The following is a 24658-nucleotide window of genomic DNA, read 5'->3' as shown; positions in this document are numbered from 1 at the left end:
CACTAAGGATTCACAGAAAATAATAGATGAAATTAGTTTTCAGATTCTTTCTCCTTATGTAACATATCTTAAGGCCAGAGCATGACTTTGGGGACTTGCTCCCCTCTTTGTGTTTTACCTTTTTTGCATTGATTGTGATATTTCAAAGCTTAATTTCTATTTCATAGCTATGATTGAGCAGAGAAATAGTTTTGCGTAATGGCTGGTTGAGCATAAACCATTTCTGACATATATAATGTTCATGTTATATTTAAAATGCAATTCCTGCAAAAAGCTTCCCATAAGAATTCATTGTTTCTAAACATTTTTACAAGTGAAATTTTGTTATTAGAGTATTTTCTGAAATCAAACCTATAGGAGTGGAGGAGAAAAATCGTGGGTTTTGTTTTGTTTGGAAGGAAGTTTTCCTTCCCCCTTTATTTGTCCAGTTCTAATTTACAGCAAGATGACAGTTTGAAGAATCTAACAGAATTATTACTGCTTTTTGGAAGCAACAGTAATAATAAAGCATAGTGTACTCATGAGACATGCAAAACTGGGAATTCTACTTAACTAGGGTATCAAAATTAAACTCAAGGATACTGGGACACATGTGGCAAGTCACATTAGGATTCATGAACAACACTTCAATGCCTTTCCAAACATGCTTAACTTGGGAATCCATCTTTTGCATTTTGTTCAAACTTACTGAAGACCTCACATGTTTTCAGATGGAAAAATATGAAAGCTTTCCTTTTTTTTTATAGTCTTAGCAAAGAGTAAGCCAAACTTCCCACTCTAAGAGATTAACATGAAATACTCTAGTTAAAAAAAGAAAAAAAAATTAATCTTAAGGAAAGATAGCATTCCATTCCATATTTTTTGTACATGTGGTTGTGACTCAGATCTCGAAGTCAGTCCCTGCTGACTTATTTTACAGTGTCCCTTTTTCTTCTATGTCATGAAAAATTCTTGCCTTCCCTTTATCCAATCTCTTCTGCTTTGACAATTCTTCACTTCAGAACATTTAGATGAATTTTTCTGTTTGACTTACACATGGAGATGATTGAGACATGCACACACTCTACCATTATCAGAGTAATGCCTACCATTTTTAATAGTCAGTGAGACTCTTCAGACACTAGGATAATCTTGTGAATTAAGTCTTACACCTCACTTCAATCATATCTTTTTAAGCATATTCTTAAATTCATCTTTATTTAGAAAAACACAATAACCAAATTCTAAGTGCTGCTGATTTCATGAGGGATTGAGCACATGCCTGACACAAAAGGAAAAACAAATGCCTCAACTTCTGAATTGGGATGTTAACAAGGATGATAGTTCAACTTTGTATGTAGGTGAGCGTTATGAATGTGTTGTTTGTTCATCACTCTTATTCTCTTTACAATGCCATTTTTGCACTAAGCTGCTAGTTACTGCTTCTGGCTGCTGATTTCCATTTTTTTCACATACACCAGACAGCTTTGTCCAGTAATGTTGTCTGACTTGCAGGCCCTCCAACTGCTTGTTATGTTATGGCAATAAAGAACAGAAATAAGTGCATTCTTCATGTTCCATTCTCCACCCATAAGCGTGGCTGCAGGCAAATAGATCTATCTTTAGGGCTAGTATTCTTTAAAAAAAACCTTTTCACATGATCATATGCTGCCTGTGTTAGAAATATGGTAGTTTCTTCTGTTTGGAAGAAAAACTGAAGTTCTGTGCAAAATTACTTAGAGAAAAAAGTATCTTGATATGCTTTCTGGGCACATAACACAATCTCTGTTTTATTTTGCTTTGTATGGAACAAGAGTTATGTAAGACAGATGGAGAAAGATACAGCAAGAGATGGGAGGTTGCAAGAATGGGAGCCAGTATGTAAGTTATCCAGGCTGATAGACAGACTAGATTTTCAAAAAGATGTGGAAAACAAAGAGTAAAAATTTTAGTGAAATCTGTAAATGAGAAAGATAAATATCAAAATAATATCAAAGCAATATGAGCCTTCAAATATAGAAGCATGTAGAGCATGTAGTGTTGCAGTCAGAGATAATGGGAGGTGAGTATAGAGGGAAGATGGAAAACTCATCATGGAATGTGTAGAATAAAGCAGAACTGAAATACCTGTGTATTTATTCCCTCCACCTGGCAGTCCAAGCTCAACATAGGCAAAGCACAATCGAATCCTCACTTGCAGTAAACGCTACTAAGATGTGACTCAGAACTGCATGGTCTAATTCCATACTCAGATGTGAAGAGCTGTCAGATTACTTTGTCTGCTTTGCCCTTTTGTTAATTCTTCAGGCTAAACCTCTACATTTTCTCATCACATTCAGTATGAGAGCAGCTGATTATGAACATCCAGAGAGACACCTCACTGCTTTCCCAAGAGAAACATGGAACTGTTAAACTCTCCTTTACAATATATATATACACAAAGCTTGATGATGATTTTGCAGATAGAAAAAAAAGGGCTTCTCATGTTCATTATTATCATCAAAGTGATTACTTGTGCTTCCCTTTTGGTTTGTTGTACTCACTATTACCTTTTGCATTTTGAGCAAAAACTCTTTAGTATTAGTTTTCTGATCATGGATGCATTTGGACAATGCAAGGAAACTTCTTACCAATTTCCTCTTAATATGCTAGACAGAATGACTTATATTTATTAAGAAAAAAGCTTTCCTCCCATTCTTCTACCTTCTCCTGTTTCTCAGCATATTTTTGAAAATGGCAACTCCAGAACATTTTTTCTGTACCGTCTCATCAGTGATGTATATAGTGATAAAATTGGTACTCTTTCTCACTGCTTTAAAATAAATATGACATTTAGTCACATGGCTATGGCATTGCCCTAGAAATTAATGTTCAATTGCATAGCTAATTAGAGATTTCCAGAATACATACTCCATTACTTTGCATTAGTTGTTCCTAAATATATTGCCTTGTACTTGATCTTCTAGAATTAATTTTGTTTGAATAGCTAAATTTGTTCAAATTCATTCAGTCTGATTTTTCTATTCTGTTTGCTCTTTAACTTTCTATCAGTCTTTTGGCATCAGAAAGTTCTTTGTTACTGTATTTTCTTCCCTGGACAACACTGAAAATGTATTTACTGCTTCAGAACCCAGGGAAACCACCCATTGATGATGATTTCTCACTGGTGATTATTTGGGAGATAGCAGTCAGTTCTCAGATCTGTTTGGCATAATAAATACTGCATTTTTATTTTGAGAGAGTTCTTAAAAAAAGTATGAATCTCTTCTAATAAGCTTTATCAATGCTTTAAAAAGCTTAAGTATACCTGTGTTTGTGAGCCGCTTTTGATGCTTCTGAGGAAGGCAATGTCAAGGGAAGCCCTCTAAAACTGTATACTAAAAATGATAAGAGATGAGAGTGAAATCATTGGAAAGGGGAGAGTGAGACAGAATAATAACTGGCAGTTAAGATAGGCTGGATCTGAAAAAAAACTATGGCTGAAAGCTAAGTTGGTATCTTTTATGGTCAGCTGGAGAGGAAAGGGTAAAATACTGTCCAGGGAGAAGACACGGGCACAGTGTCAAGTAAATGTATTGTGGTGTATATCAGGGAACTTACAGATGGGCTTGAAAAGATGAAGGGTCTTTTGGAACATACTACAGTTACCCTCTGGAAAATGTGTCCAAGTTTCTTTTTGTAGTAACTAGGGTCCAGAAAGAGCCAGCAAGGACCTGTGTCTTTTCCTGTTCTGGAGTTAGTAGCTGTATGAAGGAGTAAAAAGCACCCCTATTTCTGGTGGTACAGATGTTTATTTCTACAAGCTAGAGAAAGAGCAGACAAATACATATGGGAAAGAAGAACAAGTAAAATACTAGAAAGAAAAGAAATCATTTTTATCCAAATGCTTTTAACAAAGTAGGAGTCTCCAAACATTAATATTTTAATTGATTTTAGATAGAATGCATTACAAAATTTTTCAGGAGGCTTCAGCTTTGATTCTAGAAATAGCTGGAAAGGCCTTAACTGAAATGTATCTCAGAAGTCTGAAGAGATAAAAGGACAACAGAGGCCAATTTAGATCAGTAGGAACATAAAAAGTAATATCAAGCTGCAGACTCTTAAAAAATTAAACAATATGCTAGTGGAGAAGATTAATACAGAAATAAAAATAAATAGAAGCTAGATCCAAATCACAAAGAATGAATGCCTCTTTGCAAAACATTGTATGTCAAGTAGTTATGCATATTTCAAATGTATACATGGTAAACAGAGTGTGTGATATTTTCCCTGTTCTAAATGTCAAGAAAATGGTTAGAGAGAGAAGACAAAGAACTGGCAGATCTGTCAACTAGCTATATACATTTTACAGAATAAGAAAGTAGCAAATCTCTCTGAGAAGCATCTTTTTCTCTCATGCTGTGGATCTCCTATTAAGATGATACTTCTTGTAGCTGCCAAAGAAATTGTTTAAATGCTGCTTTGTGTGCACATTGGCATTCAGTTCCTGGAACAACCAAAGATCAGGAATGTGCAGAAGATGACATGGAATTCATTGCCTCCTGCCCTTTCTTTAGTCTCAGTTGGTAGTTCTTGGAGGAATGTTATAAGATCTCCCCTGCCTGATTCACTGCTGAGAAATAGAGTTCGGATTTTAAACAGGAAATAAACATGCTCATGAAAGCTTGTTCATGACAATTTAAGAAACATTGTAAATGTCAGTGAAACAGCAATACAATTAAAAGAAATGCAGAAGATTAGAAATGAAAGCAACATAAGATTTGTCCAGAAAACAAGACATTAGGACATAATTATCTGTTCTAAAACACTGATATTCAGTATGAAAATAAGAATGAAAAATTTGGAATGAAGAAACATGAAACAATCTTCAATGTCTGTGCAAGTAATGTGCATATTTGTATTAGGAAAAGGACAGCATGCTTTGGGGCTTCTATAAAGATATAGAATCACAGAATGGTTGAGGTTGGAAGGGATCTCTGGAGGTCATCTGGTTCAACCCCTTCTCAAGCAATCTCAGCTCTCTCAGCATTCCTTCATATGAGAGAAGGGCCAGCCCCTTAGTGATCTTGGTGGCTCTTTGCTGGACTATTTCTAATACAGAACTAAGGTTATCTTCTCCAGCTGAAATATTCTTTTCTTTTTGGTCATTAGGAGCACTTTCCAATTGGACAGAGGACAATTTGGAGTTCAGCGTACAAGAAAACAATCACTATCAGAGGAGTAGAAACAATGACTTCTGAGGAGTTATATTTAAGAAAAGAGTTAGATTTCATAGCAACTACAAATATTCAGGAGACTGAACTCCAAGAAGAAAGTGGAATGATTTAGGGTGGTAAATGAAGGTTAATTAGGAATAACAGACTGAAACAAAAGGCAGCAAAAATTAGAGTGAGTATAAAATTTCGTGACAGAGAAATCTTAACCTCTGGGCTAACTTTCTATGGCAGTTACAGAAACTGATTTGCTCAGGACTATTAGTACTGCTCTGAACAAAATGCTGTCAGATCTTGCAGAGATCAGTGGTACATTAACAGTGCACTGCATTAGGTGATTTAGTGGATGTTTTATCTTTCTGATGGTTGCGATTTTCTGTTTACAGTAAAATGTTTTCCAAAATACTCTTCAGATTAGACATGATTCATCATAGATACAGGATAAATTGATACAGTAAATATCCAGTTGTATGCATTTTGTTATAATTTAAACAATAAAAAGCAATAAAAAGAATTTGATTTGATAAAGCTACTAGTTACCAGAAGCAGCCAAGTACTTTGTCATAGAAAGATGAGGAAATAATTGCCATAACATCTCAGAACTGGTAAGGCAGTGTAGTGTTAAACAGAAAGCAAATTGTTTCATTGTCAGTAAAATCCACTGTACCTAGTTTCCTACAGATTCCTGTTCTTTGTTCGCTAGAAGCAAACATATTAGCATCTTCAGGCCCTTACAATGTCTATAATTATTCTCTTGTCTTTTTTAACCTTGTCTCCTTCCTGCCTACTCCTTCAGTCTACCTTTATGACATCTGGTCCAGTTGATCCATGATCATGTTCCTTGGGTTCCTAGTTTATCTTCAGATCCTTCCCCCTAGCCCTGTACTAACAATAAGCCCCCTTCCATGTCCACTCTTTCACCTCCTGGTACGTCATACACTGTAACTAGAGATTTGTCCTCTTGAGTGGACAAAAAGCTGTGGAGAGTGTAGATAATATGCAGCTTTGCAAGTGTTACTTGGGCAGTTGGAACAAAGGTATTTTACTTGGTCACTTACATGCTATTGAATAAACCAGGTAATGATTGAACTTTACATTCCTTTCTCTCAGTTGGCTAATGACTAATGACTTTGTACATCAGATTATTACTGCTACTGTAGATCTTTCTATTGGTATTTGCTAGAGAAGTGGATCATGAAAAATGCATTTGATGCAAAAGCAGATAGTGCAATATACATTTATGTAGGAATTCCAGTGTAATGCAGTGCCAGATGTTCCATTAGATTGAAATATTCCATTTGAATCTTGTGTTGCCTTGTACTGCCTAAAGACAGACGAAGCACGTCCTCTGTTTGCTTAAAAGAGTGCTTAATTCTATGAACGAAATAGTAAACTTCTAAGGCAGTGAAATAATTAGTTTTATTGTACAGAGTACCTTTTAACAAAGAGTTTGTGGTGACACTTTATTATCTTAGCAAACTGCCAATGGTGAAGATAGCTATAGAGTTACTTATATAAACAACTGCTGGAAGAGTGGGCTTGTGGGAGGTTTTTTTTAGAAACTGCAAAAAGACAGGTTTTTTCTTTTTTCAAACTGTATGTCCAACTCTACAAGAAGAATTTCTGTCCAAAAATGTCAGCCATATAAAACTACGTTGTCTTTTGCAACACAGTCTTTTCCTTTTGCAAGTCTTTCCACTGTGTGTATTTACATGTGAACAATATATAAATTTCCCTATGACAAAGCAGAACATTTGCTTCCTAATTATATTGGATCTTCCCAGATGTAAGTCTAAGGAAATTGATTAGTATCCCTCAGTCTAAGTACTGTGAAGTTCTTAGAGTCTTCTCTGGCACTACTTTTCTCACTAATGTCAGAAGCAGCACAAATTTTTTGTATAGTTTACTAGTTCTTCTACAGGTTCCCTGGAGAAATACATGGAGAATAAAATGGAATAAAGGAAAGGATAAAAGGCCTTGCTCATAAGATATTGGTGGTTCTCCTAGGAAGTTTATGAGAAGGAAAGGAATATTTGCAGTGCCCAGAGACCATCTTCCCAAGCTCTGTGAAAGGCAGCTGAGTTTGTCACGTTGAAAGGTATGCTGTTTAAGAGCCATGTTTCCTCACTGTTCTTTTTGGCAAATACTCTTCTAAGGATGTGCTTTTAGTGAGTTACTTCTGGAATTACCTGCAGGAAGATCAGTTATTTCCACTAGGACTGGAGGTCACTGTTTGGCTCAGTAGAACCTTTCTCCCACCTTTGTACTGTTTGCCACACTGCAAGCAATATCATGTAATGAATACTACAGGCTTTTTTTTCTTTCTTTCTTATTATTGCCAAGGGTTTGGTTTCTACCTGTTCTCATATTTCTGCTCTATTTTCTCTTTTCTTCACTAAGCTGAAGTATAATTATCCACATTACACTAAGGGTTAAGAAGTTTAATGAAGAAATGACCAACAGTATTATTTTAGGAAACACATTTTACATGAGTGTCTGGATAGTACTGAATATGAAACTAAAATTTACATTATTGCCTGGTGTAAGGATGATACTACCTATCAACAGACTAGTTCTCTGAGCTGTAACATGGCTACAGCATACAGCAATGAGCATTTCAGTAAGCAATCCAGCAATCAGGGCTGCATTTTTGTCTTTTTCCCAAAACATTTTTGCTACAGGGAGGATGCAAGTTTCCCTGAGAAAAACTCAATCCATAAAGGACATTCTTAAATTCTTGGAAATGCTTCTTCATAGACATTTTGCTTGAAGTTTATACACTTAACTTTGTTTTCTGCTTTCGGTTTGTACTTAGAGATGACAATTTTTCAGATTTAGTTACTAGCCAATTTTGATCCTATAACAAATTAAGAAATAATTTTTTAAAAAAGTTTTTTCTTTGATGGTTTACTTTTCTGTTTACAAGGCCTACAGTTCCTTCATCTAGCCAGAAAGCATCCTGTAGCCTCTTTTTGTCAAAAAATTGCAGAGCCTTTAGGTCACTTAACTAGAGAAGAAAAAAGAATTAATTTTTCTTCAGAAGGAGAATTTTGAGACATTGTCTCCTTTTCAAAAGAACAAGAAGACTGAAAAAAAGTAGTTTTATTGTAAACTGCTTCTCAGAAATAGGGTGGGATGAGACGTCAAAAGTTTGAGATGCTCTTTTTTAAATGGTAGCTGGAAAGGAGAATGTCAGTGAACAAGAGTCCAGACAGAAGCTCTGTAAGAAAGCAGAGCCTGTGTAACAAGTGTTTAAGAAAAGTTGTTTCTCTTTCTGATAATATTTCTCTGGTGTTTCCTTACTATGATAACATAGTGCTTTATAGGAATTTAGCTTAGAGAATAAGAGAAAAAGGGTTAGTGTTGTCATCACCTCTTTTTAGGTCATTCTTTTTGGGCATAAAATCATAGAATGCTTTTGGTTGACAAGGACCTTTAAAGAACCCCCCCTGCCAATGGACAGGGACATCTTTCACGAGATCAGGTTGCTCAAAGCCCCATCCAACCTGAGCTTGAACACTTCCAGTGGTGGGGCATCCACAGCTTCTCTGGGCAGCGTGTTCCAGTGTCTCACCACCCTCGTAAAAAATTTCTTGCTTATATCCAATCTAAATCTACCCTCTTTCAGTTTAAAACCATTGCCCCTTGTCCTGTCACTGCAGGCCTTGGTAAAAAGTATCTTTCTGTCTGTCTTATAAGCCCCCTTTAGATATTAAAAGGCCACAATAAAGTGTCCCCAGAGCCTTCTCCAGGCTCAAGCCCCCCAATTCTCTCAGCCCTCTGATCGTTTTTGTGGACCTGTTCTGGACCCACTCCAACAGGTCCATGTCTGTCTTGTACTGAGGGTCCCAGAGCTGGATGCAGTACTCTGGGTGGGGTCTTGCCAGAATGGAGTAAAGGGGGATGCAGGGAGAGTGGTTTGCTGGCCATGCTTCTTTTTATGCAGCCCAGGATACATTGGCTTTCTGGGCTTCAAGTGCACATTGCTGGCTCATGTCTAGCTTTTCATCCACCAGTATCCCTCAGTACTCCTCTGCAGGGCGGCTCTCAATCCATTCATCCCCCAGTCTGTATTGATACTGGGGATTGCTCTGACCCAGGTGCAGGACCTTGCACTTGGTGACATTGTACTTCATGAGATTATGATGGGCCTATTCCTCAAGCCTCTCAAGTTCCCTCTGGTTGGCATCCCTTCCCTCAAGTGTATCAACTGTACCACTCAGCTTGGTGTCATCTGCAAACTTGCTGACGGTGCACTCAATCCCACTACGTAAGCCATCGATGAAGATATTGAATAATATTGCTCCCAGTATGAACCCTTGAGGGACACCCGTTGTTACCAGTTTCCGCTTGGACATTAAGCCATTGACTCTAACTCTTTAGAGACGGCCATCCAGCCTATTCCTTACCATTCTAACAATCCATCCATTTAAGCCATATCTCTTCAATTTACCAGCAAGAATGTTGTGGGTGACCATATCAAAGGCCTTTCAGAAGTCCAGGCAGGTGACTTCTGTAGCTCTTCCCTTGTCCACTGATGCAGTCACTCCATTGCAGAGGGCCACTAGATTTGGCCTTGGTGAAGTCGTGTTGGCCATCTCTAGTGACCTCCTTGTATTCCATATGTTTCAACATGTCTGCCAGGAAGATCTGCTCCATGATCTTACTGGGCAGAGAGGTGAGGCTGGCTGGTTCATAGTTCCCATGGTCCTCATTTTACCTTTTTTAAAAATGGGTGTGATGTTTCCCTTTTTCCAGTCACTGGGGTCTTTGCCTGACTGCCGTGACTTTTCAAATATGTTGGAGAGTGACTCAGCAACTACATCAGCCAATTCCCTCAGGATGCTTGGATGCTTCTTCTCCGGCCCATGGACTTGTGTATGTTCTGTTTCCTCAGGTGGTCTTGAACTTGATCTCCAATTAATATAGTAGGGAATTTGTTCCCCCAGTCCCTACCTTCAGCATTGAAGAACTTGAGAGATATGGGAAGAGTGATTACCAGTGAAAACTGAGGCCAAGAAATTGTTGAGTACCCCAGTCTTCTCTATGTTGGTTGTCACTAGTTCTGCTGTCTTATTTATCAGGGGGAGTATATTTTCTTTAATCTTCCTTTTCTGGCCAACGCACTTGTAGAAGCCCTTTTTGTTCTTTGTATCCCTTGCCAAATTCAGTTCCAAGTGTGCTTTAGCTTTCCTGATCTCATCCCTACACATCTGGGCCGCATTCCTACATTCTTCCCAGGATACATGTCCCTGGTTCCACTGCCTGTGCATTGCCTTCTTACACTTTAGTTTGACCAGTAAGTGCCTGCTGAGCCCTGCTGGTTTCCTGCCCTCCTTGCCTGCCTTCTTACATAGGGGAATCAAGAGCTCTTGCACTCTAAGAAAAATGTCCTTAAAGAGCTGCCAGCTCTCTTCTTTATCGCTGAGCGCATCTTTGTCTGTGCACTGCAAGAGGGTGCAGACAGCTTAAAAATGTAAATCAATTATTTATTCATTAGCACACAGAAAACCAGATAGGATTTAAGGCATTTCTGTGCTCATCACTGCTGATAAGACAGCCAGGAAACTTTGCTGGCAAGGCAGGCATCAGTCCAGAGCAGTTCCACTGTCCCTGGATGGATGCTTAGCATTGGTGATTTGCCGTCTTCCACTAAATCTTTTGGCACTGATAAAACTGATGACACTGATGAATGGCTAACCAGTGCTCTGTTGTGTTGTTGTTCTGTTTGTGGGGTTTTTTTGCTCTTTTCTTTAGAATTGTGTGTCTTTCCATGTTGATGTTTTTCCTCTTGAATCCTTGAGATAGAAATGATTCCTATCTCAACTGTCCTACTTCTGTTGGCGATTTTACCTTTCTTGACTTTCTACCAACTTTCTAACATCTCTTCCTCCACACGATTTAGCAATTTCTGCAGAAGTCTGAGTCAAGGTAAAATTGTGCTGGTTTAGTGCTCAGCCTTGGATCTTTGGGACACAGGCAGCCAAACTCCCAGGGGAGATGGAAGTTGGGGGAATTTACAGAAAGGGTAACAAGGAGAGAAGGTTACAGTGTTAATCAGAAGTTGAATGTGTTAACTTCTCACATCCAGGCAGTGAATTCTGCTGTTTCTCACTGAAAAACAGACAGTGCTTTTTGTCCGAAGTGGTTCTTTGATGCACTACTGGCAGACAGAACAGAAAAGAAATTTCATGTGTTCCCAACTCTGATTTTTAAAGTAAAGACTTTACTGTCTTAAACAGCTGTAAAGACAGCCTCCATCTCTTTGATTCAGAGAGAGGAATATCAGATCCACTAGCTAGACCTAAATGTGAAACCATGCAAATTTGCATATATATAATATCAGAAAGGGCTACTGCTTCACCTAGATTTTGGGAAAAATATAATTCCTGAAGGTAACACTCTTTGTTTTCTAATTCTGTAAACTAGTTTCTTTCTGTTTATTGACAAGTATGAAATCAGCATATAGACTCATAAGAGGAGGCAAACTCAATGGTATTTCTGTAATTATTTAAAAGTTTGCTTTACTCACTTTCAGGCCAGATAGATGCCTCTTACAAAACCAATGCCAAAATGAAGGCAAAGCATCTGTTGGAGCTTGAATTCATTTAACAATATATACAGCTATCTGGTATTTGGTGGTATCTATGTTACTGGGAATTACACTTTTGATTGGTAGAGCTTCCTATCAGAGAGAAGGCACTGATGAAAGGATACTGCAGAAATGTGTTCTGTTACAGTATTTAATACTGCCTGACTGTAAAGATATAGAGGATCTCTATCAAGCACCTTAAGCTAGAAGTGATTACAGAACATGACACCCCTTTCCCCAATTTACAGTAGTGAAGACAGGATTGAGTTCAGTATCTGAGTGAAAATTAGGGGACTACATAGAAACACATTTTTTTCAAGGATAGACTGAAGCACTTAGCTATTTTTCTTCATAAAAAGGAGAGGAACTCCATGAGAGAAGGAAACTATGCTGGCTCTTTTCCAGCTATAGAAAATCAGTAGTGGTAGTGAGACCCTTACAGGAATCTTGACCTGCACACTCCTAATAGTTTACTTTCTAATTCTTTAAGCAGCTGTGATGAGAGTGGCTTGATGGCTATACTAGAAGGAGGTCATTGAAGAGCTTACAACTGAGATTTTGAAACCCAGACACAATTACTGGATCAGGAGTTCAAATTGGTCTGTGACTAAAATGATGCTCAACATTACTTAATTGATTCCATATGTATGTGAGCACTTAAAATGAAAATTCATCCTTTTCTTTTTGTATGGTAAAACCATGTTCAAATCGTAAAATCAGTAGTCCTTTATAAGCATTTTCCATGTTTAGCCATAAATGGTTTTCTAGATGAAAAGAGTAATTTTATTCTACTGGCCAGACCAGAAACAAAAAAAGGAAGCTGATTTTATGTGTATTTAAAAAAGAACATTGTGTTTTGTAGCTGGTGTTTGCTTACTGTAATTGTGTTCAAAACTAGGCTGGGCACCCTGAGGCAAGGACAAGAAAGCAATTTATTTAGCTGATATAGGCTCTAAGAGGCCAAGTAAGTTTTACATCATTTGTGAAGTCTTGATACCAGCCTGAATTAAAAATACATTTAAGAAAAGAAGGGCTTATCTGTAGTCTTCTTAAATTCTTTTGCATGGGCAAATAAATAATGCCCTAAATATGCCCAAAATACCTGTTTGAAATAAAGAAACAAAAATTCACCTATCAGTATTCGGTGAATATCTTGTCCTTTTCCAGGAGTGATGAGTATAAATAGGCATTATCAACAGATCTGTTGTTGCTGAGTTTTTCTTTTTTTTAAGAGCAGCCCCTGTTGATTCTCAAAAATTGTAAGGATTTATAGTAGATCTTACCATAATTTTATAAATGAATCATGGTAAAGTTTTATATGTATACTTATATTTTAAAATTTATCAAATTTTTTTCACTTTTTTATAAATGTTCAGAGCATTGGAATATTTTTGTTATTCAGGAGTGTCAACTATCCTATCTGATGAAGCCTTTTCCATTTTGGCCTAAAGAAAAAGAAAAACACCTAAACAAAGCCAAATCCATAATCTTAATTTCTGCTGTCTACTCAACTACCATTTGAGCAACATACAGCTGAAAGACAGGAATGTTCTTCAAGAATTGATTGAATCTAAGCCCGGGCAGTAATTCTGCACCCCTACAGTAACTGTCAGAGACATTTGACTAATCTGTCCCTTCAAAATGTCTTGCAAAGAAGACTGAGATCGGCTCTACCATTACTTCAGTACCCTTTCCATCATATAGTTTTTTCCTGCAGCTTTTTATAAGCCTTCATTGCTATCTGTCATCAAAACGTAGGTGTTGTCAGCCTCTGCTCTGGAAGAGTATGGCTGAACTCCTCATGCTCTAATAGCTGATTTAAAACAGCATGAGAATGGAAATGAAATTTTCAGCCACAATAATAGTTCATATCGAGATAGCCTCATGAGGGATTCACCTGCCTGAGCTTATCTGTCTAGTATCATTATTGATGCCCTAATAGTTTCTGAGGTACCTGCAGATGTTTGAAAGATAGAACACAGAACTTAGGGAAGACCTGTGGCTTTCTTGGTGGCAGCTGGAGACCAGAGTCGATGTAATAAGGTACAGAAAATGTATTAGAAATCAGTTTTTAGAAAGTGAGTCCTGCCTTACAATATCTAAAAGGTATCTACTTATGAGGCTGTAATGGAGTCTAGAGAGGGGTCTACTTTATCATTAAACTAGACTACACTGACTGTATTGGTGATCTCTACTAATTATAGTGGAGATCTAGATGCCTAGCTCACATGTAGGTATGGATATTGAATATAGTTAAATTTAGGTGAAACAAATCCCACCTCATTTATCCAAATCCCAGTCCCTTGGGTACCTGCCAGTGAGCATGTGCAAGTCACCTGGCTTTTGAGACTACTGTCTGAAATGGCTCTGGGATTTACACTAAAGTGACCAAAGTAGCATTCTCAGGCTAAGGAGTTTATTTTTCATGTTATCAGAGCAATCTCTCCTATATGAATGCCTTAAGGAAGCTAAAGCTAGTTATCGCCCATATATTAGTGGCAGTTGAACATTATTATAGGTAATGTTTCTAGTTATTCAACTGGACCAAGGAAAGCTGATACTCAGAACCCTGCTCTGCTTGTGAAAGATTGTGAACATGGATGTAGGTTTTCTGAGAAAAGTGCCTAAATATTATCAATAGAAAGTGCAACTATTCCAATCTCAAAACAACAAAGTGCTTGGTTTTTCCATGTTTTCAGATGTAAGAGGTGTCAGTTTAAATGATTGCTACAAATCACCTGAAATAAAAATAGCATGGGTGAAAATAGTAGCCTTAAGGCCCAGTCTGTTGGTCCTGTCAAATAGCTGGTATTAAAAACCAAAATTGAATTAAAGACAATAAGATGTTATTTTGTCCTGACTATGGTAACTGTTACATGACTGTTCATAATAGTCAATAGTCCAGCAATTCTCTCCATCTCTCCTGAGCAAACATAATTGTTGTTGCCAGGTAGAAGCGATACCTAGTGTAATAGGCAGGTGCTTATTTGGTGTCTTCTACAATAAAGAGAGTCCTGTTCTTTCGAGAAAACAAAACCCAAAAAACCCCCCAAACCCAAAAACCCCCCAAAACCCCCCAAAACAACAAAAAACCCATCAAAAAACCTACAAAGGTTCTTTAGAAAGAATATTAAAAAAAATCCTCATATTTCTGTGAAGAATTTGTAGTTCAATAAAATTAGTTGCCCTTAAATTACATAAATGTGTATAGAACTGCTCTAAAGAAAACTTCTAATAATTTAAAATGTAATTTATGCACAACTGTTTATGCTTGACTGAAAAAGTAATGACAGAATTGATAAAAATGATAGGAGACACACCCTTTTAGTTAAAAATGACTGGGAACCTCACAGCTTATTGAAGAAAAAGGGCTAAAAGAGTCCTAAATAGCGCAATTATTAAGCCTAGTAAAATCAGTGTTGCTCCACTACACAATATGAAACTCATAAAACCCCCTATTAATCTACCTTTTTTGTTTTTATTAACACAATTATCCAAAGTGTGAAGTATCACTGTAGACTTAACTCCAGACATACACGACTATCCTCTGCCCTGAATGAGTGTCTAGAGATGTAATGAAATGGAGGCCTGAATGTGACTCACTATACTTAACAATTAATAATTACTGGTCTTCTCATCTATATACAAATCAATGAGAAAAATATGATGACTGTAACCTACAGAGATAAAAATGCTGTTAGGAGATCTTTAGTGCTAGAAGCTCCTACTCTAATCATTCTTAGATGGGTTTGACATTATATGCATGACTATATATGCAGTTGTCTTCTACGATGGCAGATACAAGTTATTCTTGGATTTCTATGCAATATATGCTTTTCATATTTTAAAGCATATCAAGGCTCATTAACTTCACACAATTCAGTTCAATAATTTTAGACAGTTTTCATAACTGTTTTAAAGCTTGTAAAATTATTAGGTTTCATAAACCTTCCAAATATATTACTTGATTGAATAATGTATTAATTATATTTGGTCTAAGAGGAAAAAAAAAGTTCTGGTTTCTTCCACTGTAAATTGTATGGACTTCCATTCATCTGAAAGAAAATCTCCAGCTCAAATTCAAATTGACCAACCAATTAGACTGAGAATTTTACAGTTACATTTACAGGCATCTGAGAAGCAAATTGATGATCAAAAATCAGTCTTACATAATTTGTGACAATTGTCAGTATTTATTATCTATTGTTATTGATGTGCCAAATATATCCTGTATAAGAATCTTTATTTATAACTTCATTTTTTTTCAAATTTTCTTCCATTTTTCTCTTTATAAATCCATTGAAACTAGTCATAATTCTAGTACAGGAATTGGGAAAGTTTCTGTAAGTTTTTAATCTTTGACAAAAGGAAAATTAAAAAATCTTCTTAGTTATCAAATCTAAAAGAATATTTCTTGGTAGCCTCATGAAGAATTTCAGTGATGAATTGGCCAGGGCCAGAGGTAGACAGGCCTGGCATTTGTGGGGATCATGCAGTGTCACAGCATTTTCCGTCAAGTGGAATAAAGTGTGTGGCATCCTTCAGGAAAGAGGTAACAGTGGAAAGGGAACTCTACAGCACTCTTCACCAGTTCCCACTCTGTGCCAGTAACTATGCCTCAGCTATATGTATATTACTCCACATTCAGCTTGCATACAAATTATACATATGTATAATTATGAAAAACAATTTAATAATATAAAGTTATTAGATTGCCTCTAAATGTTTGCTGACTTGCATTTTAATGGGTAGAGCTTGTAGCAGTTTTGACGTCAGCCCCCTTTTTTGTTCTTGCATTTAACTATTTCTGTTTGTATTTCACTTTGAAACTATGTATGATTTAATCACCACAAGAGGTATCTGCATAATACAGCGGCAGGTAGTAGCAAAGAGGGAGACAGTTAAAAACTTCTTGAAGACTAAATTAACTAGCAGTAGGAAATATTTGTTGAACCAGCAAAATTTTTCAAGTTGGTAAATGTATTTTAAGGTACAACTACGGTAGTCATGATTTGTAAAATTCAGTGAAGCAAATAATTTCTGACAATATGTGTCTTAAAATCTATCTAGTGTCCAAATTGTAGCAGTTCAAAATAAAGGTTTTACTTTTTTTTTCATTTCATTAAAGTGGGACCAAGCATGCCTTTGAGGAACATAAGAAAAATTCTGAAAGCACATTTCCCAGTTTTATAAGAAAACGTCTTGGACTTGGTGTAGTGATAGAAACCCAGACTGTTCTGTACTTAGATGTATTACAAAATAAGTATGCCAGGTAGCTTCGGACAGAGATGTGGTGATAAAAACAGGGTGAAAGGAATCTATAAAGAGGGGTAAATATGCACAAAATCCTTACAGCTAGAGCTACATTTCTGCTGCACAGAAGGATGAAAACAAATTGCTGGAAGCAGAGATGGGGTAGAAAGGGAAGGCTGCTCCTTCCTTTTCTTCCTAGATACTAGGTTAAATACTGACTGTTATGCTGCTTCTCAGTCTGACTGCAACTTCTTTATGTGGTACTAATTAATTTAACAAGTGTTTCAGCTTGACCTCTAAAGTCATGGAGGTCTGGAGAAAACGATAAGACAAAAGCTGCCCACTAAAATGTGCACAGAAGAAGGATAGCAGAATGGAAAGGGCAAAGCTTCTTCCTAAAGGAAGGAAGGTCCTTTCACCTATTTCTAGCCTAAACTTACTTCCTACAGACTTTGCGCAGAAGAGATTGTCTTGGCAATAGGCTTCATCAAGAGACTTTATTAGGTTGCTGCAGATTAGGGAAACTGTATTTAATTCAAAAGCCGTGCACAATTCTCATCTTTATGAGATAACTTTTTTGTCCGGTCTTCCTTATTTGAGCATATACACTAGGGAAATATCTTTTTTTGTATAACATCATTGTGGTTTTAAATGTTTATATATTAATAGATATTCATCATGCTAGCAATTTAGATTCATATTTTGCATTTCCCCTTTTGGGAATATTGAAAGTTTATTATGCTTCATGGATCACAGTCATAATGATTTTTGATAAAAAATACTGAAAGAGAAATCTGAAGATTTATTTTGAAGTAAAGTTTTGAGACATGAAGAAACTTCACCAGAGCCATCATGTGAAGACTGCAATTAAATTTTTACAAGAGATGTAGCAGACATGAATCTTGTCCCTTTGAGGCATGTAAGTATATAAATCATAAGCTCTCAAAATATAACTTTAGGGGAAAAAAGCTTTTCACACTGACTTGGTGCATAACATTTCTATTGGGTTTTGTATGTCAAGCATACTGTTAAAAGTTGAAAAGCTGGGTTCCAAAATGAAGGAGAATGAAAAGTACATTACAGATATATATGTAAAAAGACTGACTGTCTTTATTTGTAGCAGAATTTATGCATAACTGGTGTATTCCTCTGGTTGTAATTTTTTTTTGCTAACTTGTATTTTAAAAATAATTTTGAGTCTCGAATTTTGGATTTTGAATTAAGGCTTTCAAGGAAACAAAAATAATGCCGTAACCTTTCCAATTTCTGACATATGTGACAGCTGATTTACCCATTGAGTCTATTTTTGTATGTATATATACAGTTTCTTACCCCAAATGACTGAAATGGGAAGACCTTTTTTAATAATGAGGTATTCTTCTGGAAAATTAGTAAGGTGAGAAGAGAGCCTCCTTCAACAGAGTGGCTGTGTGGTCCTTTGTTACAGGCTGGGCTGAAACCACAACAGTCCTTTTTGGCAACCCAGATGGGACATGAAACACAGTCACTCACTCACTCCTCCTTGCCCCCCTCCAGTGGGATGGGGAGGAGAATCAGAAAGGAGAAAAAAAACCAGGGAACCTCGTGGGTTGAGATAAGGACAATTTACTGGGACAACACAAAGAGAAGTTACAACAACAACAATGGTACTAATAAAAGAATGTACAAAACGCGCGATGCATGGTTCAACTGCTCACCACCCGGAACCTGACGCTCTGCCACTTCCCCCACTGAAAGCTGAGAGCTCCCCCTAGCCTGGTCCCCAGTTATATACTGAGCATGATGTCGCATGGTATGGAATATCCCCTTGGCTAGTTCAGGTCAGCTGTCCTGGCTGTGCCCCCTCCCAGGTTCCTGTGAAAATTAACTCTATCCCAGCTGAACCCAGGACAGCCTGTTAAATATTACCTATACTAAGTCCTACATAGGAAAGTTCAGTGCTGGGAATCGGGTTATCCTCTCACCCTAATCAAAATATAGTTCAGGCAGACTACCTTTAAGCCATAGTCTCAACATTCACTTTAGTGCGGGGGTGACTGTATTCATCCTGCATCAGCTGCATGGTTGGAACTTTCCTGTATCAAATGTCACTGAATTGATAATACTTTGTTATTCTGAGGACTGAAAGCTAACCAGAACTACTGCAATCCAGATTTGTTCTATGGAGCTTAAGGGATTAATTTAGAAAGGATATTATCAATCTGATAATTGGATTCATTTTGTAATTTGATATAATCCTTTTTCTAAAAAAGGGATTGTATAACCCTCCTGCCAAGATTTGACAGACAGCAACAAGGGCTAGAATAAAATTTTAAGGGCTTGCTTCTAAAACACCAGCTCAAGCATCTATCAGCAAACCTGGGATAATTGCATTAAGCTTTTGGTACTCAAATAACTAAGTCTCCCATGTGCAGACATGATTTAAAGTTTAATAAATAATATTTTTATTCAAGGGATATACAAAACACTAACAGAGGTATAAATAAAGCAGGGTAATAATAACTAATTCTTAGTATATAATCATAATGGTTTTATAGTCTTTCCTCTCTGAAGGCAAGCAACAGACCATCTAGTTGACCTGCCCTTTCTGCAGTAACCTTCATTTACATTTTAAGGTTTTGAAAACCTTCTACTGGAAACTGCTTGTTAGCTGTACCTATGCACATCGCATCTTCTACCAGAAGACCCTTGTTCTACTAGCAGCTACCACAGCCCATCCCTTATGTTGCTCCTATGTCTTCTAGCCATGGCTCTATCAACTCAACACTCTTTCAGCCACCTTAGAAGACTCAAAAATATGGACTAACATTTTTTATGTAGTTAAAAAAAGTGTTAAGTGTTATTATATCTAAAAATATGCACAGAATTGGAAAATAATTTGGAAAATAAGTGACATCTCCCATCACACAGGAGGTGCAAGCACAACTTCTTCCATTTTGCCCTAGTTTAAAGGAGACTTACAGAAAAGCTGCTGATTTCTTTGCTGCTTGGACTTTTGCATGCTAATGCCATGAGATATTTCTTTAGGCTCGATGACAACTCACCTTACTACTCTACTCAGGTAGAGATATGTGGCTTAGATTTCTGTGCACTGCTAACACTGCAACCACTGATGCTATAGCTGGCTTTTTAACAGGAATGCCCTTCAAACATAGTGATGCAATACAATCAAAGCAACCATGTCTACCTGTTGGCCTTTCCATTAGTTTTGTTTCCACAACCCCACCTTTCACTCAAGTTACTCTCTTTTCAGGGTTGCCCTCTTCTCCGGAGTTCTCTGAAATCAGGTTGGAGGATGGGAGGGTTTTGCATACATTTTAAACCTCAGTCGTGAGGTTTACATGTAGTTGGTGCTTCCAGTGGTTTGCAATAAAATCTGTAAATTGGAATGCTCTGCAGTTAATGTGTTCCCTTTGGTGGGTGTAAAGAGCAGCTGATGGAAGTAAAAGGCAACTTAATGTTCTACATGTGCATTAAGAAATACTTCACCCAGAGACAGAGAAGTACCTCTGTCATCCCCCAACCTCTCAAGCAGCATTCATTCATGACAACAAATTGCTGAATATGAGATGGCCAGATTGTAGATGCATAGTTGAAAGTCTGTAGACTGCACATTTTTCAGTGAGATAAATCACTAGTCTCTGTTTGCTCTATTTATGCTGTAAAAGAAGGTGGTTTTAGTTCACCTGAGTCCATTTTGTTTCTTTGGAAGCATTTGGAAAGCACGTGATTACCTCTTTACCAAGCTGAAATAAGGGTCTTTACAATCACTGACCATCAGCCTGACTCTTCCCAGTAGGATCCTTAAGATTATGACAACTTGGAATGTATAGGCCTTTTTAACCATGCTTCTACGGACTGCTTTTACAGATTTTGTGACATTGCAATGGAGAAGGTAGTGTTTAAAAAAAACAATTGACATTTCTGCAAAAGACCTGTTTGTCTTTGGTCATGGGTATATTTCAAGAGATTCACTTCTTTTACCATAATAAAATATATAGGCCTGACTTGCTGTTTTATGATTTTCTGCAAGTATACATTTGCTGAATTCAGTCCGATACTTGTGTAACGTTGGAGTAACAAAATGAAAAATCAGTATTTTAATTTCTGATCTGCCAAGTTGCTTTCCATCCTTCAGCCAAATTTAGATGGTTTGTCAGCTGAATCTGCATTTTTAGTTGCAGTGGCAGATGTAATGAGAGCTATTACCGCCTCTCAGATGTGACAGCCATCAGCTCTCAATCCTTTAGTGTGCTTATTGTATACTGAATGTGAAGTAACTAAAGCAAATGAAAAGGACACTGCTCAGGCTTTTGGCTTGAATCTTTCTATCTAGAAGGTCAGTTCTTGCCTAATACACAACATCAAGCATATGGTCCAGACATTTCCTTACAGATTGTCTTGACGCTGTTAGCAATATATGGTAGGTAGGTTCTTTTATACAAAGCTAGGACATCTGTTATGCTGCTCTACATTTGTGTACGCCTAAACTAACAAATCAGAAGGGAGCACTGTGATCAGGTCATAGAACAACCCTAAATTAATTCTTAATTAATTAATTTGAACTGCAGTGTATGAATAAGGGCAGAAATCCTCTCATCCCCATCTGTGTTCCTGTAGGACATCTATGCTGCATGGAGGTGGTTTTGCTTAGAATGTGCAATTGCATGTAGGAAGAAGGGGTCTAGAAAGAAATATCATGATAGATTAAAACATTATATTTTTTCTTTTTCTGTGGGCATAAGAAAATTCTGTGTTGTCCGTTCGTCCTAATAATATTTTGTTTTTAAATAGAAAAGCAGGAAATACTCCCTCTTCAATAAAATCACAAAAGGAGGTAATATGTTAAGGAAACCTCAAATAAATTTTCATTAAAAATGTCAGTTCAGATGAAATTAATGTAGTATGATACTATACTGCTGGGACATAGGAGTTTTACTAAAGAAAAAAAAATACTTTAACTAAAATAACATCCTCTGTTACATGGGTCTGTAGGGGTGCACTTGCTCAGGGGTACACATATATGTGAAGTAGGAACAACAAAGAAGAACAACTGGAAACATTTAATACACTTTTTAGTAACAAAGTCACAGTTATCTTAATAATCTGTGAGAATTTTGCCCATGGTCCCTCTCAGTTCTTTTGCTTATATTATTAGTATATTATCCTTCTGTGGATAAAGCTTTTCTGCTTAGTATGAGAAAAAGTAGAACACTGTCAGACTGACAGTTCCCTGAAACACCTTTCTGGAAGAATGCCTTGAAGAGCAAAAAAACCCTTGCAAAATCTCCATTTTACTTATTTTCACCATTGCAAAGGAGGCTGATGGATAGGAATGCACAGAAGCAAATGCTGATTGTACTAGTCAGTATTTTTCCTGTTAAGAGGCTCTTCCAGGAGCAGTGAGTTTCACAGGGATCTTTTTAAATGTAGTATAGATGTAATAGAAAGTATATATATGCAATAGCAATGAAAACCTGTAATCCTATATGCCTGTTCTAGTTAATTGTTCACGCAGTTTTTGCTGTTCTACAACATTCCTGAGCAAAAATTATCCTTATTCCTGCATACTTCTTAGTCTGTTGCATTTTAAACATTTACAGCACCATGAACACAGACCAAAAGCGAAATCCCTGAGTAGATTGTTTCTATCTACAATTTAAAAATGTTTCGTGACAGTGAAAGGGCATTTATCACATGACTGGAGTCACTTAAAATGGAGCACGTGTGGTCTTATCCTTGAAAAATTCAAAATGGTTTAACATTTTGTCTTGGCAAAAACTCCCACAAATGTCGTCTTTGTTTAGACTTTAAATTCCATAGTGGTTTGTATTAATCAATATCCAACATGATTTCATTGGAATAAAAGGGCAACAGACATGAGGGCAAGATTCATTTGGAAAAGAACAGTAACAAAATATGACATGTCATCACAAGAGGGGTGGATAGGTATGAAGTAGTTTTCAGCATGAAAAAAAAGATCTAGTAGTAACAACTTTTTAGGTGCCCTTGAAGTCTGCTGACTCATTTAAAACAGCATTCTGTGTATGCCTGACTTCTATTAGTACTTATTCTCCATTATTCTAAATCAAGTAGTTTGGCTTCTAGCAATCACCACTTAAGTCCTGATAACAAAAAATGCTAGGACTGCCAAGACTGTCAGATTGAAGTTTCAATCACTTTTAAAAAAGCTGACAGTCTTTTACTTTCCTAACAGTTTCACCTTATTTCAGCAGAAATTGAAGAAGGGAATACCTGTGGAATTCAGCCATTAACAAGATAACCCGACTTATCTTGAAAAGCAAACAGAAAACATCAATAATTATCAATTTTGAAAAAAGACACTATTCACAAAGAGGCAGGAAATGATTGAAAGCCTGATGGAAAAAAAAATCTAAGCTTCTTGACATAATTCACCTAGACTTTGCACTGTGTTCCAACATCTTTGTATTCTTCAGTCTGGGTTCTGGCTATAACTCGCCACCAGAAAATCCCATTTTCAACTTTCTATATAAAAAATGAAAATCACTGATATGAAGCCAAGAGAAATAAATGTTCTTGAGTCTTCCTTTAGGGAGTGGGCGGTATGTGCTGAAACACCGTGACACTGCGTATGTCTCGGAGACAGCAGAATCCTACGGTTATGATGATATTGCTAAATAAAGGAGGGCTGGGGTCTGGTCCTTGGTCCAAACCCAAAGGACAGCATGCTGGTTTGCACCCACACTGCTGAGGAGTGGGCTGTTCTGTGGTGTATTTGTTTTGAAGAGAGCTCTTTAGGATAGTCCAAAATGATTCTGACAGTGAGCTGACAGTTAAACACTATGTGTAAGGGATTCAGTGTAGGCATCCTAAGAAGCCGTGTCTGTGGTTAATTTTGGGCATGACCTAGAAAAGAAAAATAGTTATAATAGGATTGCTACTGGACTGTGCTTGGTACAAAAATATAATTCAGACTGAAGCAGAGTCAAGACCGGCATTTCTAACTGGGAGTGTTATTAGCTGCCACTTGTTATAAGAAAGCCTGGAATATTATGTTTTATAGGAAAAAAAAATCTCCTTCTTCCCAGGTGTATTCTAATTAAGTTCTTCAAAAGCTCATTTATATATTTCATTTATGGGGATGAACATTGGATCAAATCCCTAAGAGTGTGACTGCTGAGCTCACCCAGTATTCAGCATTAATATTTGGTGCCAAATTGCTTCTTAAAGTAATCTGTTAAACAAATGTGACTTTTATCAGATAATATATTCTCTTGCATTTGAAACTGTAGTTTGGCAGTAACTTCCCTAAATGGAAACATAAAAATATTAGAATTGACAGTTAAAAATTATTATAAATTATTTCACATTTTGCTAACATTGAATTCCTACTAAACATATCAAAACCCTAAAACTGGCTAACCCGCTTAACATTTTAATTTACACATTGTGTGGATTCACAGAACAGTGCTTATATACAATTGAGGTATGTACCACAGAAAATGACAGGTTGATGAGACTAATAAGATTATGTTTGATTTTCTCCAAATATGACTTCCTTTGTTGTGATAAATAACAGTTTGACAAACAATATATTTCACTGTGAAAGTGTCCCTTGTTATTTTGAAATAATTATAAA

The 24658-nt window shown here is 36.9% G+C and overlaps 1 pseudogene; it reads right to left on the bottom strand.

Annotated features, from left to right (window-relative positions):
- Positions 1–24658, bottom strand: part of LOC104840533 — a 90118-nt pseudogene that overhangs the window by 11127 nt on the left and 54333 nt on the right.

The sequence above is a fragment of the Haliaeetus leucocephalus genome, unplaced genomic scaffold (genome assembly GCF_000737465.1).
Source record: "Haliaeetus leucocephalus isolate CR32 unplaced genomic scaffold, Haliaeetus_leucocephalus-4.0 Scaffold784, whole genome shotgun sequence".
NCBI lineage: Eukaryota > Metazoa > Chordata > Aves > Accipitriformes > Accipitridae > Haliaeetus > Haliaeetus leucocephalus.
The sequence above is the reverse complement of the archived record's forward strand: the minus strand, read 5'-3'. Positions and strand labels throughout refer to the sequence as shown.